The sequence below is a fragment of the Micromys minutus genome (assembly GCF_963924665.1).
Source record: "Micromys minutus genome assembly, chromosome: 16".
NCBI classification, from domain to species: domain Eukaryota; kingdom Metazoa; phylum Chordata; class Mammalia; order Rodentia; family Muridae; genus Micromys; species Micromys minutus.
The window spans coordinates 37,212,627-37,229,093 of NC_137985.1; the positions used below are offsets into that span (position 1 = coordinate 37,212,627).

At 48.8% G+C, this 16,467-nt stretch overlaps 1 pseudogene across 1 annotated transcript; it reads right to left on the reverse strand.

Moving 5' to 3' along the window:
- Window positions 1-15,880: 15,880 nt before the first annotated feature.
- Window positions 15,881-16,152, reverse strand: LOC308431313 (selenoprotein K-like; annotated as a pseudogene). Its single transcript has one exon. The product of its transcript is annotated as a selenoprotein K-like (transcript).
- Between the last annotated feature and the right edge of the window lie 315 nt (window positions 16,153-16,467).

Consider the following 16,467-nt stretch of genomic DNA (forward strand, 5'->3'; position numbering starts at 1 on the left):
GTCAAGGAAAGGTGGGGTTTGATGAGACGGAGAAGAATGCATGAGGAAGGATAGTGGGGCCCTGAGGAACAAGCTGGCCCTAGGGGCGTGAATCATGCAGTCTTGCATCTCACTGCAGGGACACATGAAGGAGGCAGACTTTCATCACCACAGGGATAATGAAGGAAGCAGGCTTTTCAGTCATCCAAACCAACTTAGGAGGGATGCAGAGATGACTCAACAGGTTAAGGTCTTGCCATGCCAATGTAAAGACCAGAGTTCAAATCCCCAGAGCCCATGAAGAGTCAAGTGAACATGGTGGCCTGCCGATGAACAAGATGCATAGGTGGTGAATCCCTCGAGCAAGTCTGGTTAGTCATACTAATAAAATGGCTCCAGGTTCAGCAAGACCACCCCCCACCTCAATATACAAGATGGAGAGCAATTGAAAAAGACACCCAATGTTAACCTCTGGTAGCTACACACACATGCACACATATATACCACATGCACCCAAACAAGTATACCCACACACATGAACATATACACACTCGTGCACACATGAACCCACACATACATATACACCACATGCACCCAAACAAGTGTACCCACACACATGAACACACACACACGCGCGCATGCACACCACTCACATGCACATATGAAAAACAAGTAAATAAATAACACAGGAGCTGAATTTAGCAAGAAAAAGCAGCAAAATATTCTTCAGTCCCATTGTGAAAGGTCCAAATGACTCAGGTGGCAGGGAATGGAGAAGGTAGACAGGAGGACCAGGGTCCCCTAGATCCTTAAACAGCGGAAAGAAAGGTGCCCTCAGCATCTTTGAAAGGAGCAAGAATGTGGAGAAGGGAGAGTGGATGAGTGAATGGGTGAGGTGAAGGCCTAGGTAACTACTTCCTTCGTTCCTGAGATGCAGCACACAAGAGCTATCTTAAGCACTGCCCCCCAGCATCTGGAGGGGGCTCCGCAAAGCCCTGGGAAAATGCCAGTGTGGTAATTTAGTGGTGAGCAGGAACACTAATGAGTGCCAAGAATAACAGTGGCTTCCTAATGGAGCCCTTAATGAAGACTCATTTTGGGTTTTATTAACGCAGAGAGAAAGCACATACTCTTTCTCCCCCTCCCCACTCCCCTCCTCCCGCTCTTGGAAAGCAGGTAATAGAAAGCAGTCTCCACTGCAGCCCGACCCATTTCTAGATCCCGCTTGAGGTACAATGTGGGCTCAGAGATTCAAACTCACAACTCCTTTTCACACAGAGGCTGCCAACAAGGCTTGGCTCTGAGAACTCTAGGCAAGCTACAGATGGAAAAACAAAAGATTTTTAAAAAAACAAAGAAGAGCCATCCCCAAGGTGACGGCAATGATTCTAGCAGACAGATACTTCCCATTAGATATTTAATTAGTAAGAAATCGGGTCAGAGCGCTCTCCCCTCAAGAGACCAACACTGTACAGCCCTCTAGGCTGAGCAAAGGGTGACTCACCTCACCCAGTGGTGCCCCCGCCCACCACCAGAAATGTCGGTGGCTTCAAATGCAGCAAGAGAAATTCAGATCAGACCTACTCGCTCTCAGACCTACTAGCTGACCTCAAGAGCTAGAAAATCAAAACCTTGGGGCTTGTTGATGACTTGCCTTCTGATGAACCCCCCTGTTTTATGAAAAGTTAGGGACTTATCAAAACCCAAACAGCTGACATGGCTGGGCCATAGTTCAGGGTTTCCTGGGTCTCGCTCTGTGTGACTTCTCCCTTTGCATCTTGTTACGCTCCCTCTCCAAGGCCTAGAAAATCTACCTAAGGAGCCAGCTTGGGGCTGGGGAAAATGGCATCTGAAGGTCTGGTATAAGCCCAGAGCATGGCATAGATGGTTCTCTTGCATGTCACAAATGCTAATCGGCCTGCTAGATGAAATTTGATCTTACAGGTCATTGACCACCTTACATAGGAAACCTCAACAGAGGGATCATAATTGTCCTCCAAAAACTCTCTGGTTGATACCACCATCATGGCACAGAATGTGGGAACCTGTGGAGTGGGTGTAGGAGAGGTTCTCACAGATCCCTCCAGGATGGTGGTCGTCTTTGCATGGAGCATGGGCAGGCCTGAAAGAGAGAGGAGTCAGTGCCTGCCTGGGGGGGAACATGTATATATTCACAGCAGTATGGATGCAGGCTCAGTTAACATGTGCCTGTCTGGCACATGCAAAGCTCTGGGTTTAATCCATAGCACGGCATGAACTAGACATGGTGGGGCATGCCTATGATCCAGCACTTAGAATGAGGAGTTCAAGGCTACCCTTGTATGCATTGAGTTCAAAAGTAAATATTGTAGGTGTCGGGTAAGTGCAGTGCACACGCACGTGCGTGCACACACACACATACACTACACTGTGTAAGTATTATTTTGTTTCTTTTAACAGTGGGGAGCAAGACATAAATGGAGTGAGACACAGACATCTCAAGACAGCTACCCAAGGTCACACAGCAAGACACTGTGAAAGCCAGGCAACAGAACAGGCCATGAAGCTCACTGGCCATCTTTGGCATCTGTAAACAGCACACCTCAGTGTCCAAGGAACCACAAGTACTTGCAAGCCAGGATATGGGCTTTTCCTGGGACCTTAGGGAAAGTCAGGAAGTCAGGGGGTAGCTGGGAGACTCTCATTAAGAAGCGAAAGACCAACCAGGAAAGATGTAGTGTTTGGTGACCACTTGCTATGTGCCAAGCTCAATGGCACACACCCACTCACTTTGCAACCTCATCTAAGTTTCATAAACTGCTGAGGTCAACATTACCATCCCAGAGAGACTTAGGTTCAGAGATGGTAAGCAGCTTGCCCAAAGTCACACAGCTAGCAAATGGTGGATAGGAGATCTGAACCTGACTCCAGGAGTGAAAGGCAAAGCCACTGAGTTCACTGGAAGGCACAGTAGAGGCTGAAGACACTGCAGAAAAGAGTTCAGAGGCCAGCACAGGAGACCTTTTCTTCTCAGGAGAGGGTTTGTGTTCTTTGGCTCTGAAAAGGCAGGGAAGGAAAGAGAGTTTCTGGGTCTGTGGACATTTTTCTCCTTATCAGACTGTTCCTCATTCCGTGAAATGCCAAAGGGATGTGTAGATAGATAAGAGTCCACTAACTCAGAAGTAGGCTGAAGAGATTTTAGGCACCAAAACAGTCTCGCTAATCCATTTCCCCAGAAAGGTTTCCACCCCCTCTGCTCACATAGTTCCCAGCACAGGACTGCACGCTAGTGACAACCGTCAGCATCCTCAGTGGCCACACAGCCCAGCTGCCAGCAGTGTCAGGGCCGAGTGGATCAGATCAAGCCCTGGCTGCCCAGGCTTGGAGTCTCAGTTTCCACATCTGTTAAAACACCTCCCTGTGAGACTGTCCCATACTGTTCTCTTCTTCAAGCCAAGTGACCACACAGCTTGCCCTCCACCCCACAGGACAGGGGCTCTGGGAAAGCCAAGGGGAGGACATCCTGGGGCATTCATGGAACCCGTGGGTGGTTCTCATATCTAGTCAAGCAGAAGGGACAGGGTGTGTTATCCAAGAGAGTCTAAAAGCAGAAGGACCCCCAGAGTTTGTGCCCCATGAGGTTGTTGGCGGGTGGGAAAACAGGAACACTTAGTCACCAGGGAAGCTTCCACCCTAAAGAACCCAAAAGGAGTCAGTGACAAAGGGTCAAGTGCCCACACTGTACCCACACAAGATCTACCTCATGCTATTCTGAAAATAGCTCTGTGGCAATGCCACCAACCTCAGACTTCAGCTCTGCTTCCTGCCCCCTCAGGTTCTTCCTAAGAGATACATCCAGCCACCTGCCCCCTGCAGGCCCCTGTACCTCCTCAGTCTGTCACAAGTCCTTTTTTAAATGTCACCCTGTCCCCTTTTGCTCAGGTTAAGAGGCCCCCTGCCTCATGGTAGCCTTTCCTGAGGTATACATGTCAGAACCTCCTGGGGTTGAGCGGCTATTTCAAAAGCCATCACCTCTCTGAAGTCCAAGTGTTCCCATGTACTACTCATGCATCCATGCTGTATCCATGCATCTGTGCTGCATCCACATATCCATGCTGTATCCATGCATCCATGCTGCATCCACGCATCTGTGCTGTATCCACGCATCTGTGCTGTATCCACGCATCCGTGCTGCATCCACATATCCATGCTATATCCATGCATCCGTGCTGCATCCACGCATCCATGCTGCATCCATGCATCCATGCTGCACCCACACATCTGTGCTGCACTCACATATCTGTGCTGCATCCATGCTGCATCCATGCATCTGTGCTACATATAAGCTGCATCCATGCATCCGTACTGCATCCATGCATTCGTGCTGCATCCATGCATCCATGCTGCATCCATGCATTCATGCTGCACCCACACATCTGTGCTGCACCCATGCATCTGTGCTGCACTCACATATCTATGCTGCATTCATGCATCTGTGCTGTATCCATGCATCTGAGCTGCATCTATGCATCTGTGCTGCATCCACACATCTGTGCTGCATATAAGCTGCATCCACGCATCTGTGCTGCATCCATGTATCCATGCTACATTTATGCTGCATCTGAACTGCATCCATACATCTGTGTTGCATCCATATGTCCATGCTGCATTTTTGCTGCACCTGTGCTGCACCTGTGCTGCATCCATGCACCTGTGTATCCATGCTACATCCTTGTTGCATCCATGCTGCATCTGTACTGCATCTATGTTGCACCCGTGCTGCATCCATGCTGTATCGTGTGTCTGTGCTGCTCTGCTGCCCTGTCTGTCTCACTTCTCTAAGAGCACAGCCCTGGAGACCCTGAAGCTCAGGACAGAGTGACACCTGGGTCCCCAGCATTCAGCCCAGAGCCTGGCAAGTGACTGGTTCTCAGGTAATGCAATAAGGAAACTCAGATCTCCCTTCTCCACAGGGCACCAGAGAATGTGCCTGTGTGAGTTGTCAAGACACCAGGAATGACCGAAGGCCAGACTTTGGGTGATACTCTTGGCAAGCGCTTAGTTCCAGTGTCATTGCTCCTGGGAAGAGGAAATTTTGGAGTTTTTTCCCACTCTATTTATGGTAGAGTTTTTTTTTTTTCACTTATTTTATATAGGAGGCAGGACAGTTGTGGAGATCAGAGGACAGCTTGTAAGAGTCTGGTCTCCTCTTCTACCATGCATATTGAATTCGGGTTGCCAGACTTGGCCACAGGACCTTTACCAGATGAGTCAAAATTACTGACCTTTCAGTTTATGAGCTCTCAAAGGGACCTCATTTTCATGACTCCTGGCCACCTCCATCCACCGGTTCCAAGACCAACATGTGCCTGCATAGTCAGCTCCCTGCTCAGATCTCCAGTCCCTGCCTCTCTCCATGCAGCCCCTCCCATGCCCGCCTTGTATCGGGAATGTAATTAGACCTTTCCCAGGATGGCAACCCCTCCGCACAGTTGGGCTGCCCGTCCAAAGGGGATAATTTATGGAAATGGGTAAAGGTGTTTTAAATTATTCAATTTAAATGTAAATAGGGGAGATGGTTTCTCTGAATAAATTGTCTTATTTATGTTCCTCCCGGCTCCCCTCCCAGGGAAACAGGGAGCAGTTTGGAGCCCACTGGAACACAAGGCCCTCCCTCCTCTTTAAATAATGCGGAAGTGGGGAATGGTGTTTTGAGACACAGCAATGTCCTCAACAACCAATGTCTCATTTGGAATCACAGACATGCAAGAATTCACTGACACCCAGTCTCAGGAGCTCTTTAGCCTGGCAGACAAGAGCACAGAAAGCCGGTCTCACCCCTCTAGGTATCCTAGAAGGCAGTGCCCTGGGGCAGCATGCCCTACTGTCCTCCTGATCTACTCTGGGTCTCTTTCCAGCTGAGTCCCAAGTGTTGGTAGCTTCACACTTCCCTGAATGTGGCTGCTCCAAGATAGTAAAAAGGCAGGAGACACCTTCTCCTTGAGAATCCTTATCCAGATGATGGGGTCTGCTAGAAACAGCAATACTTCAAAGGAAGGTTCCTCTGTGTATGTGTTTATGCATGTGTGTATGTCTGTGTGTATATGTGGGTTTCCTCTATGGCTCTCTTAAGTTAATATGACATCCTATTACTAGACCAGGAGACAGTTAGAGTAAGTTAGGGTCTTGGATCCATCAATAATGATAAACCTGGAAGAGAGCAACTCTGAGACCTTTACAGAGAAGCAGGAAAGTCTGCTTCAACCCCACCATCAAACTGCTCGCTTCACACTGGCTTCACACGTCACCATCTTCACCAAATGTTGCTGAGGAGAGGAACTTGACTCAGTTCCATTGGATTTTTCAGGTCCCAGAGACAAAGCCAGCACTGTGCACACACCCTGCATCATGAGGAGTCCTGCATCCTGAGGAGACATCTGAACAATGCTAGAGAGGAGCAAACGGGGTGAGGCACGGGCTGAACAGTCCTTGCTGTCACCACAGTGGACTCAGTGCTTAGGCACTGCTGAAATCAATGTGTCAATTGGTCATGTTGGTTGCAGCCTTCCCCTTCTTGGGCCAGTACAGTTCCTTTCCACCCAATTCTAAGAGCCAGGCTATCAAGTGACCTTCAAAGAACAGAGAATCAGATGGAAGGTTCAGATCACAGGCTGTGTGGCAAGACCGGTACACACATAACACGAAGGGCTGTCCAGAGGCCGGAAAGCTTTGAGGGAGATCCATAAAATAGAAAGACTGCATATGCGGTCATCACCAACCTCACTACTATTGTACAGTACAGAATGGCTGCCGACTTTGTCCCAGGCATAGCTGAAGTTCACTGGTAGAAAGGGGTAGGGGACTCTTCTTCTGAGGACTCAGCGTCCTTGTGATGGACCATACCGCACTTCCTGGTTGAGCTGCAAACGTCTTTCCGAGGTTTGGGAGTCGAATCTACCTCATGACTCATGCCTTCCCAAGATAGAAAGTGGAAGCTTGACTCTCCAGCCTCCAATTCAGCTGGAGTTCAGACATGTGATTTAGACTCCACTGTTCAAATTGACTCATCAGAGGCCTGGCTCCAGAAGGAAGGAATGTGAGCAAGGAGACAATGCCCAGAATCCATCATGCTTGGCAGGGCTAGTAATGGAAGTTTCTGGCCGCTGAGGTAGATGTTATATCAAGATTAAGCTCTTGGCCTGGAAGTTAGTCAGCAGGGGGCTGACAGCAGGACAGAAGCCCGACAGCAGGACAGAGGCCCCACTGGTGCCTGGAGAGACAGCAGTGGCCTTTGTAGGCTCCCTATGGTCTGGCTCTGTGCACAATGAGCATTGTGCTTGCAAGCTTAACCTCTACACTGGCTCTCCAGCCTCCCCATCTTGCCCTGTAAGCATATGAGACACCCAGAATTTGTCAAATAAAGTCCTTTTCTGCTTCAGCAGTGAGAATCGGCTCCTATTGCCACAGTTCCAACCCTGACTCCATTCAGGCTGCTGTACCAAAATACCATAGGCTGTGAGGTTTTCAGACATCAGAAATGTATGTCCCATAGCTCCGGAGGCTGGGAGATACAAAAAGAAAAGCCTGGCAGATTTGATGACCAGTGACGGGTTGGAGGGGGGTCACAGCACCTGCTAGTTGTGTCCTCATGTCATCAACTGGGAGTGAAGGGTCTCCATGAACCTCTTTTATCAGGGTATTGAGCCCATTCGTGAGGGTATTAAAATTTCACCATACAGACTTGGGATGCATCAAGACCACAGCGCTGATGGATGCAGGGCGCTGCTGTATCCCTAAGGAACTCTTCATCCTGTTGACCCAGGCTGGGCAGCCCTTGCTTTTTATAGCCACCTTACTCTGGAGCCTGAGAACTTTGCTCATGCCTCCCTTTTGGGAGTCTTCCCAAGAGCATGGGCTTCTATTTAAGTCTCTGATATCTCATCCCCCACCACACACCCACAAGCAGCAATCTGAGATTCCTGAGACTTAGACCACATCTTCTCTATCCTTACATCTCAGGTCTCCTGTAGAACCCAAGCTTAACAGTAGCTCGCTGATACCGATGTTGCCGCTGTCTTCATTGTGTGACATCAGAAAGTCCAGGCTCGGGCCAGGATGGCGGTGTGTCCCTTCAAGTCCAACTTGAAACAGAAGTTGCAAACTTGCAGTTGGAAACAGGAGGATCAGGAGTTTAAGATCATCTCTAGCTACTTATCAAATTTGAAGCCAGCCTGGGCCACGAAAGACCCCCCACACACACATGCACACAAAGAGGGGGGAAGCCAGCAGGAAGGAAGGAAGGAAGGCACACACACACACAGAGAGAGGGGGGGGGGCAGACAGACAGACAGACAGACAGACAGAGAGGAGGGAAGGAAGGAAGGAAGGAAGGAAGGAGGGAGGGAGGGAGGGAGGGAGGGAGGGAGGGAAGGAAGGAAGGAAGGAAGGAAGGAAGGAAGGAAGGAAGGAAGGAAGGAAGGAAGGTCAGACTACTCTGGACTCTGCTCAGAGCAACGGTTATAGATCAGATTGACACTTTGCTACCTTACCCACCATCAGCCACCAGGTCCTCATTCATGGCTCCAGGCACTGTAGCCCCCATCAAGAAATGTCCCCCCAAATGCCACAGGTATGCATATCCTCTGGCCCCTCACGGGTTCCCCACCTCTGCCTGGCAGAAAACCTTCTGTGCAGCTGGTCCACTGTGGTCTGGAAATGTATGTCCCTCACATATCTGAACATGGATCCTCAGCTGTTTTTATAGGGGGATCAATGCAGCCTGGTAGGGTCTGGCAGGAGGAAGTGAGTCACTGGGGAATGGCGGACAGACTTTGAGGTTTATAGTTGGCCCTGCCTCCGGCCCCCTTTCTACCTCCTGATTCGTTTCGATGTGAGCAAGCTGCTGTTGTGACCACAGCTGTAACCCATTCCCTCTTCTGTGACTTCCCCACCATGATGAACTCCATCCCTTCTAATCCCGAACCAGAATAAATCCTCTTCCCTTTAAGTTCATCTTTCAAGCCTTTTATCATAGCAATGAGAAGAGTAAGTAATAGTAGCAGCTGTGTCTGCTCACCCACCCCCAGCCCCAGGACGAACATCCTTAGACATGAGGATGGTGTCCTGGGGGGTGGTGTCTCTGGAGAGATATGCCCTCATGTGGATAACCCAGGCGTGTCCCTCATCCTAGCCAGCCCTTGCGCACGTACACCCCACTCTATCCCCTCTGCAGGAAGAGCAGGAGGAAACGGACAAGCTTTCTGGAATCAATTTCACGCCCTTGGGCATGATAAACAGCCCAGCAGAAAGAAGCCCTGTGAGAGAGTTAATGGCTGTTGGGTAGCTAGATGATGCATCACTTCCAGAGAAGGGAGGCGCAACCCAGAGGCTCTCTGCTCATGCATCTCTCCTCCGTACCCTATTTGCTTCGTAGCCTCACACAACCAACTACCCCTTCTCAGGAATATCCAGTGTCTTCCCACACTGCTGCAGCACGCTACCTCATGCTTCCAAAGGGGCCTTAGACCGGCATAGGGCAGATGGCAGCTGTCCACATGGCCTAAGCAACAAGGGTCAGACCTCAAACGGAGTTAGACCATCTGGTTCCAAACCCATTGCTGTCCAAAGTACAATAGACTTCATACGGTTCTTCTGTAGATCAATCTTGCTGCTGTTTGTGTTGGGTTTCAAAGTGGACCCGACACCCTGAAAGCCCTTAGAAACGTTAGATGGTGACTATGACCGTTAGTCCCCCAGTCCCTGGGCTCTCCTCCTTCTCACAGCTGCTGGGGAAAGTTGGCCAGCCCCACCACAAGCAGGAGAGAAACACATTCGGGTTTCCTGCTATTGGCAAATCCTACAAGTCATATCCACCAGGCCCCACCCCCTATCTAAAAAACTGTGACCCTTGTCGCAGAGCCTACATCATGTGTGCCCCTCTGCCCACCTCTGTCAGGTACCTAGGTTACAAATGAACTCAGACTGGTTCTTCAGCCTTGATGGAGGTCCTCTCCCTCCCACAGAAACCTTTAAGAGTAGACAGACACCTTGCTCTCTGGAGGGATCGAATGTACTCACTGAGACCCTCTCCTCACTGGGATGACTACCATCTCTGTCTAGAGTACAGTTTGGCTCAGCACCTCGTTTTCTTGACTCACTTCTTATCTCCCTCTCCCAAACCCCACATCGATGATAATGGCAGTGGTGACAGGAACAAGAACTTGTCTTCACAAAAACCTCAACTAAGACCATAGAGTTCAGCAGAGATGGCAGCAGGCCAGTTCCAAGGCCAGGATGCTACAGACCTTGTAGCTTTCTATTCATTCCTAGAACCCCACAACGCCATCAGACTGGCATGCCAGCGACCCATCAGACTGGCATGCCAGCGAGGGACAAGCGGACAAGGCCCAGTTGTCTCAGATGATATCTCCTTGCACTAGCCTGTAACCACCTGACCCCAAAAACTTAGACCTCCCCTCCCAAACTTACACCAATACAGATGCTGCTCGAACCATAGCCAGCCTCAGTTCAGCAATGGGCTTCAGCCAAAAACCAGAGAATGGCTCAGGTGGCCAGTATCTCTGAAGTAATCATGAACCATGTCTGGGATGATCTGTTTCCAAATCCTAGGACAGCAGCTCTTAAGAAGAGGCCTGAAATGCTGGGCAGCTGTGGCTCAGACCTTTAATCCCAGCACTTTCGAGGCAGGGGCAGGCAGATTGAGGCCAGTCTGGTCTATGGAGTGACTTCCAGGACAGCCAGAGATAAACAGAGAAATCCTGTCTCAGAATAAAATAAGGAAGGATGGCAGGCAGGCAGGCCTGGAGCAGAGGAGTCATATAGCAAGAAGGCTTAGTAGGAAAAGGTGCTTGCCACCAACCCTGGTGACCCGAGTTTGATCCCTGAGACCCACATGTCAGAAGGAAAGAACTGCTCCCATGATCTCTACATGGGTGCCACGGCTACACACAAATGTGTGCAGATAAATAGATAGATAGATAGATAGATAGATAGATAGATAGATAGATAGATAGATAGATAAATGTATGGGGCTGGAGAAGCGCGGGTCTCTGTTCCATGGGGGGCCTTGAAGAAGCTGCCCTTCCTACAGAGCTTCTCAGTCCAATTTCCTGGTCTGGGCCATCTCAGCCCTAGCCTTTCACTTTCATTGGCCCCAGCTGTATCCACCATGCTCCACCCTGCTTCATGATTCCTCAGCTAGGAAAAGCCAGGCTAAGTGCTGCTCTGGATCTGAGCTGCCCACAGTGGAGAAGAGTCTCTTTCCAGACAAAACCTGGGGTGGGATCTTCACGGTGTAGAAGCATTCGGGGCCAGACACCCCTACCCAGAGAAAGCAATCAGCCCTAGGAACCGCAGCAAGGCCGCTTGACATTTGATGGGAGTCATTAGCAGACACTTATTCCCAATCAGGCCTCAAGTGCCTCTGAGGGCCCCTCTACTGCAGCCTCGCCTGCCTCGTTTTCAGAGGATGGCTGGGAGCAGGGAGGTGTCCCCACAGGCTGGGCAGAGGTCCTTGGAATCCTCTCTTTGGACTCTAATGCCTCCTTTCCTGCAGAGGCTCTCAGGGCCAAGCCACCAGTGGGTCCACAGGCAGCAGGCTGGTGGATCTTAAGCCAGGTTCACCACAACCTGTCCTGAGTCAGCGTCAGACCCCAGCTGGTCCTGGGAAGGGCTCTGCCTCCCGGAATCACAACTCCAGGGGCTGTGAACCTCTGGGAAGTTTCTTCTTCATGTTCTTCCAGACACACTCCAGTAGTCCTTCCCTTTTACTGAACAGCCATAATAGGAGATGGCTGTTTAGGAGTCCGAAGGCTTGAACTCGACCTCTTCCCCAAAGAGTGAGGGATGGGTTAGCTCACCTTTCTCCATCTCCCTCTGGGGGAGGGAGGGGACTGCACAGGGATGCCTTTAGCCTCTGCCTCTCTCTGTTTGGAACTGCTGAAAACAAAAAAGGCATAGTCTTTAATTTACGGAAAAGCACTTCAGAAGTGTCTGCAAGCAGGCAAGCTCGGTTGAGCCATTCGTGGACCTGATTGTGTGTGTGTGTGTGTGTGTGTGTGTGTGTGTGTGTGTGTGTGTGTGTGCACGCAGGTCCATACCAGCATCTCATTTCCTGCTGCAGCAACCTAATAGCCATATTTCTTGGTTTAGAATTATCTGCGATATTTCATCACCCCTGTCTCTATTCGGGCAGTGAATCAGCTGTATTGATGGTTTCAGCGTGAATGCAGAGGCAGCTCTGCACTTATGAAAGAAAAAGTGTCTTAAAAGCAATGTCCAGAAGTGTGGCTCAGTGGTAGAGTGATTCCGGGCTGTGCAAGGTCCTAGGTTCAAGTCCCAGTACTGCATGAAAGAAGAAAGGAATCGAGAGGGAGGGAGGGAGAAACAGGCTTTCTCCTAGCCTGCAAGTCTTTTATAAAAGACACACACTTGTGTGTGCTCACACACACACACACACACACACACAGCATGTATATACACACACACACATACATATGTTCTCTGTCAATGAATTTAAAGACTTAAAGAACAAAATGTGAGATACAGAGAAAGTGGCAGGTGAAAAGTCACCAACTATGTCTTTGAGAAAGGTTAACCCAGGAGGCTTTCTGGAGGAGGAAGCAAGGTCTGAGCTGAGTTTTAGAAGCCTGAGCATACAATCAGTAGGAGAAATGGCAATGTATGGGACAGACATAAGGGAGAACGGGAGCATAGGGGACAGAGAGGGGTCCATCTCAACTTCTCTTGTCAAACAATGGCAATTCTACTTTGCCTCTGTAGAGCAATCTGGGATTGGCAAGGCTTCCCATGTGCATGTGTCATGACCATCACTTACACTAGGCAGATGGGGGCGGGTGTTTGTTTACATTTGGTTTGGTTTGGTTTTTTGAGCCAGAATTTCTCTGTGTAATCCTGGAGACCCACCTCCCTCTGCATTTCTCACAAATGCTGGGATCAAAAGTATACTCCATCACTGCCTGGCAGGTCATTTTTAAAAAATTGTTTGTATTGGATGTTCTCTGTATTTACATTTCAGATGTTATCCCCTTTCCCCCAATCCCATCCCCCCCTCCAGGCAGGTCATTTTTAATGATTTCCACCTTACTTTTATTCATGTTTTTTTAATCTTCTCTCTGTGTATATGTGTGTGTGTGCCTGTGCATGGGTACGTTCATGCGTGTGCATGTATGTGTGTGAGTGGGCGTGACTGGGTTCCAGGGGTCAAACTCAGGCCATCAGACAATTTGTCACTAAGATGAGACACCTCACCAGCCATTTTATAGATGAGAACACTGGTCTCCATGTCCTTGGAGTGCCTGAGAGGCTCGGGGCTGCTCTCTGTCCCAACCCAAAGTCCTCTTCACAGAGTCCACCTGCCCCACTCACCAGTGTCTGAGCAAAGGCTGGGCCTGGGCAGTGAACTCTGCTTTCGTGTGGACCACTGGTCAGTAGAGGGCAAAGGTGGCTTTAGAGCGAAGCAGAACTGAGTTCAACCTCATGCTCTGTCAGTTTCCTTGACTTTGGCATCTATATCCCTGCCGGAAGCACTCAGCCCTGTGTTGGACGAGCAGGGTTTGCTCAGTTTATGGTAACTCCTCTCTTTGGCAACCAAGACTTTCCTGGCTGACTTTTCACCAATTCTCATCTTCTGAGACGAGCAGGTTCCGCATTACCCAGTCTGTGACCTTCCCTTACCATGTGACAGCTGACCCAAGCCATCACAGGCAAATATGCTTCCTCTCCATCCACTTGGTCTCAGAAGCCCAGACTTTACATCCTGGGGGCCACCAAACTAGTGCCCACTCTGACCCCCAGCAACCTGTTGAAATCCATCTCAGTTGCCAGAGCTCTTATTTCTATTAAAACTCCATTTGCCAAGAAAGTGGAAAGGTAATTACGAGCCCTAGCCTTGAATCACTCCGCCGCTGAATTATTAAAGGGGAGAATTAAAAATAATCAGGCTTTTTTCATTACACTCCATAGCAGGGAAATTAAAGGTGTAAGAATGTATTTTTTTGCCTCAAATTTAAGTATTCATTTTGGAGATTTATAGGGGAGTTGAAATGATTCCCTGCATGCCCTGCCTCATCTCTCTATAAAAGGGGGAGAGAGAAAAAACCCTTGTAAAATTAAAAGGCAGATAGAGCATAGAAGGGGTTTAACATAAAGAAGTACAATGGAGTGTTTTGCATTTTAATACATTTTTTTCTGCACAATTACACCACTGAGTGATATGGCAGAGAGAGATTAGGCTTCCAGTCTCGGGCACTGAATGGTGAGGTGGTAAGTGGGGTGGGGGGTGTCTCACCAGTTATTGGGTAAGAAAGGCACAAAGATTGTTAGGGATGGCCCTGGATCCCAAAACCCTGGGGAGCAAGCACAGTCTGAGCTGCCTGATTACCTACACCCTCTTTTATTCAGGGAACAACAGAATGAGTCACCAAGGACTCTTCATAGAGAAAAACAAAAACTCTATGTCATCAGGGATAGATTAGGGATGGTTGCTGCTTCCAGAAGACCAGAGTTCAGTTCCCACAACCCATGTAGAATGGCTCATAACTGCCTGTAACTTCAGTCCTATGGGGTCTGACTGACACACTCTTCTTGCTTCTGAGGATGCTCATATGTGTGCACCATGAATTTACACACATACAGACAGGTTGAGCGAACATGCTTGTATCTAAGGCACTAACCATATAAGGAGCCTGGGACCCATCAGGAAAAGACCTGGAAGGAAGATAACACAGGGAAAAGTCACAATGACCTGTCTTAGTCAGGGTTTCGATTCCTACACAAACATCATGACCAATAAGCAAGTTGGGGAGGAAAGGGTTTATTCAGCCTACACTTCCACATTGCTGTTCATCACCAAAGAAAGTCAGAACTGGAACTAAAGCAGGTCAGGAAGCAGGAGCTGTTGCAGAGGCCATGGAGGGATGTTGCTTACTGACTTGCTTCCCCTGGCTTGCTCAGCTTGCTTTCTTACAGAACCCAGGTCTACCAACCCAGGGATGGCACCACCCACAATGAGCTGGGCCCTCCCTCCTTGATCACTAGTTGAGAAAATGCTTCACAGCTGGATCTCATGGAGGCATTTTCTCAAGGGAGGTTCCTTTCTCTGTGATAACTCCAGCTTGTGTCAAATTGACACAAAACCAGCTAGTACACCTTCCAACAGCAACTCCTCCATCCAAGGATTCCTGCTACACGTAGGAATTAAAGAAGAAACCAGAAGCTTTTGGAAGACTGCTCAGATCCAAAACAGCAAGATGGCTTGAAGGGTGCTTGCCTCTGAGCCTGACCACCTACCTGAGTTTGAGCCTTAGAACTTGCATAGCAGAGGGGAGGGGAAACCAACTCTTTTTTTTTTTTTAACTACTAAAATAATTACATTGTGGTTTATTTACAAATGAGAGCAAAGTAACAATGATCAGTATTTCAAAAGCCAAGAAAAGTCAGTGTTAATAGGACTATATACATTGGAGAAGGGAGTGGTGGCGTGGAAAAGCCAGACCAAACAAACAAACAAACAAAAAACCAGGACTAAATACATGGCCTTTGTTTCTTTCAGATCAAAGATTTTGGGTATAATCATATAAAGATGAAGAATCAAGTTTTGTAACCTAAAAATTTTACTTCTTAAATCTATATTAATACTTTAGTAAACTATACAAAAAAGATCAGGAGACAAACATGTGCATTTATAGAACTGCATGTCAGTCAGGCCAGATCCTGCAGAGGGAGTTCCCATGACCTCATTCATCTGTGAGGACCCAGAGCAATCTTCGTTTGGACATGCACCACCTTCTCCTGCATAAGCTGCTCTCCACTTCTTGATGGCTCCCTTCTATCCGTATGTATGTCTAGGTTGTCTGCTTCTCAGAGCAGAAATTTACCTTCCTCATCCACCAGCCATTGGAGGAGAGCTGGGGCCATGAAGTTGACTGATTGAGCCATTCTCCATGCAAGGTTTCCTGGTGGCTCTCTTCCGTCATTGTATCTGGAATCAGAGGGGCTCCCGTTGCCTCTTCTTTTCTTCACATCTTGCTGAAGCAGAGTTTGGGGGGTGGACACAAATTCTGCTATTCCCCAGAAGAAATCTGTTATGAAAGACAATCTCCATGGGGACTGATTCCAGCTGTCCAACACTTGACCATTCAAGATATAAAACATCTTCCCTCCAGTTGCCCGCTTCCTAGCAACAGAGAAGACTGGAAACCCTGATGTTGATGTCGAGAACCAACTCTTACAAGTTGCCCTCTGATCCCCACATGTGTGCCCACCCCCACACAAACCCACACATGCACAAATCATGTAAATGTAAGAAAATAAAAGTTTTAAAGACTTCTGGTTTGTTGGTGTGTTTAAGATTTCTCAGAACCAAATGCCAAGACTCCCAGATGAATGGGTAGATAAGAAGGAACCTGAGACAGGCCCAGCCAAGGGAGAGGGTAAAATAGGTTCCTGGTCACGTACTGACACGCCCAT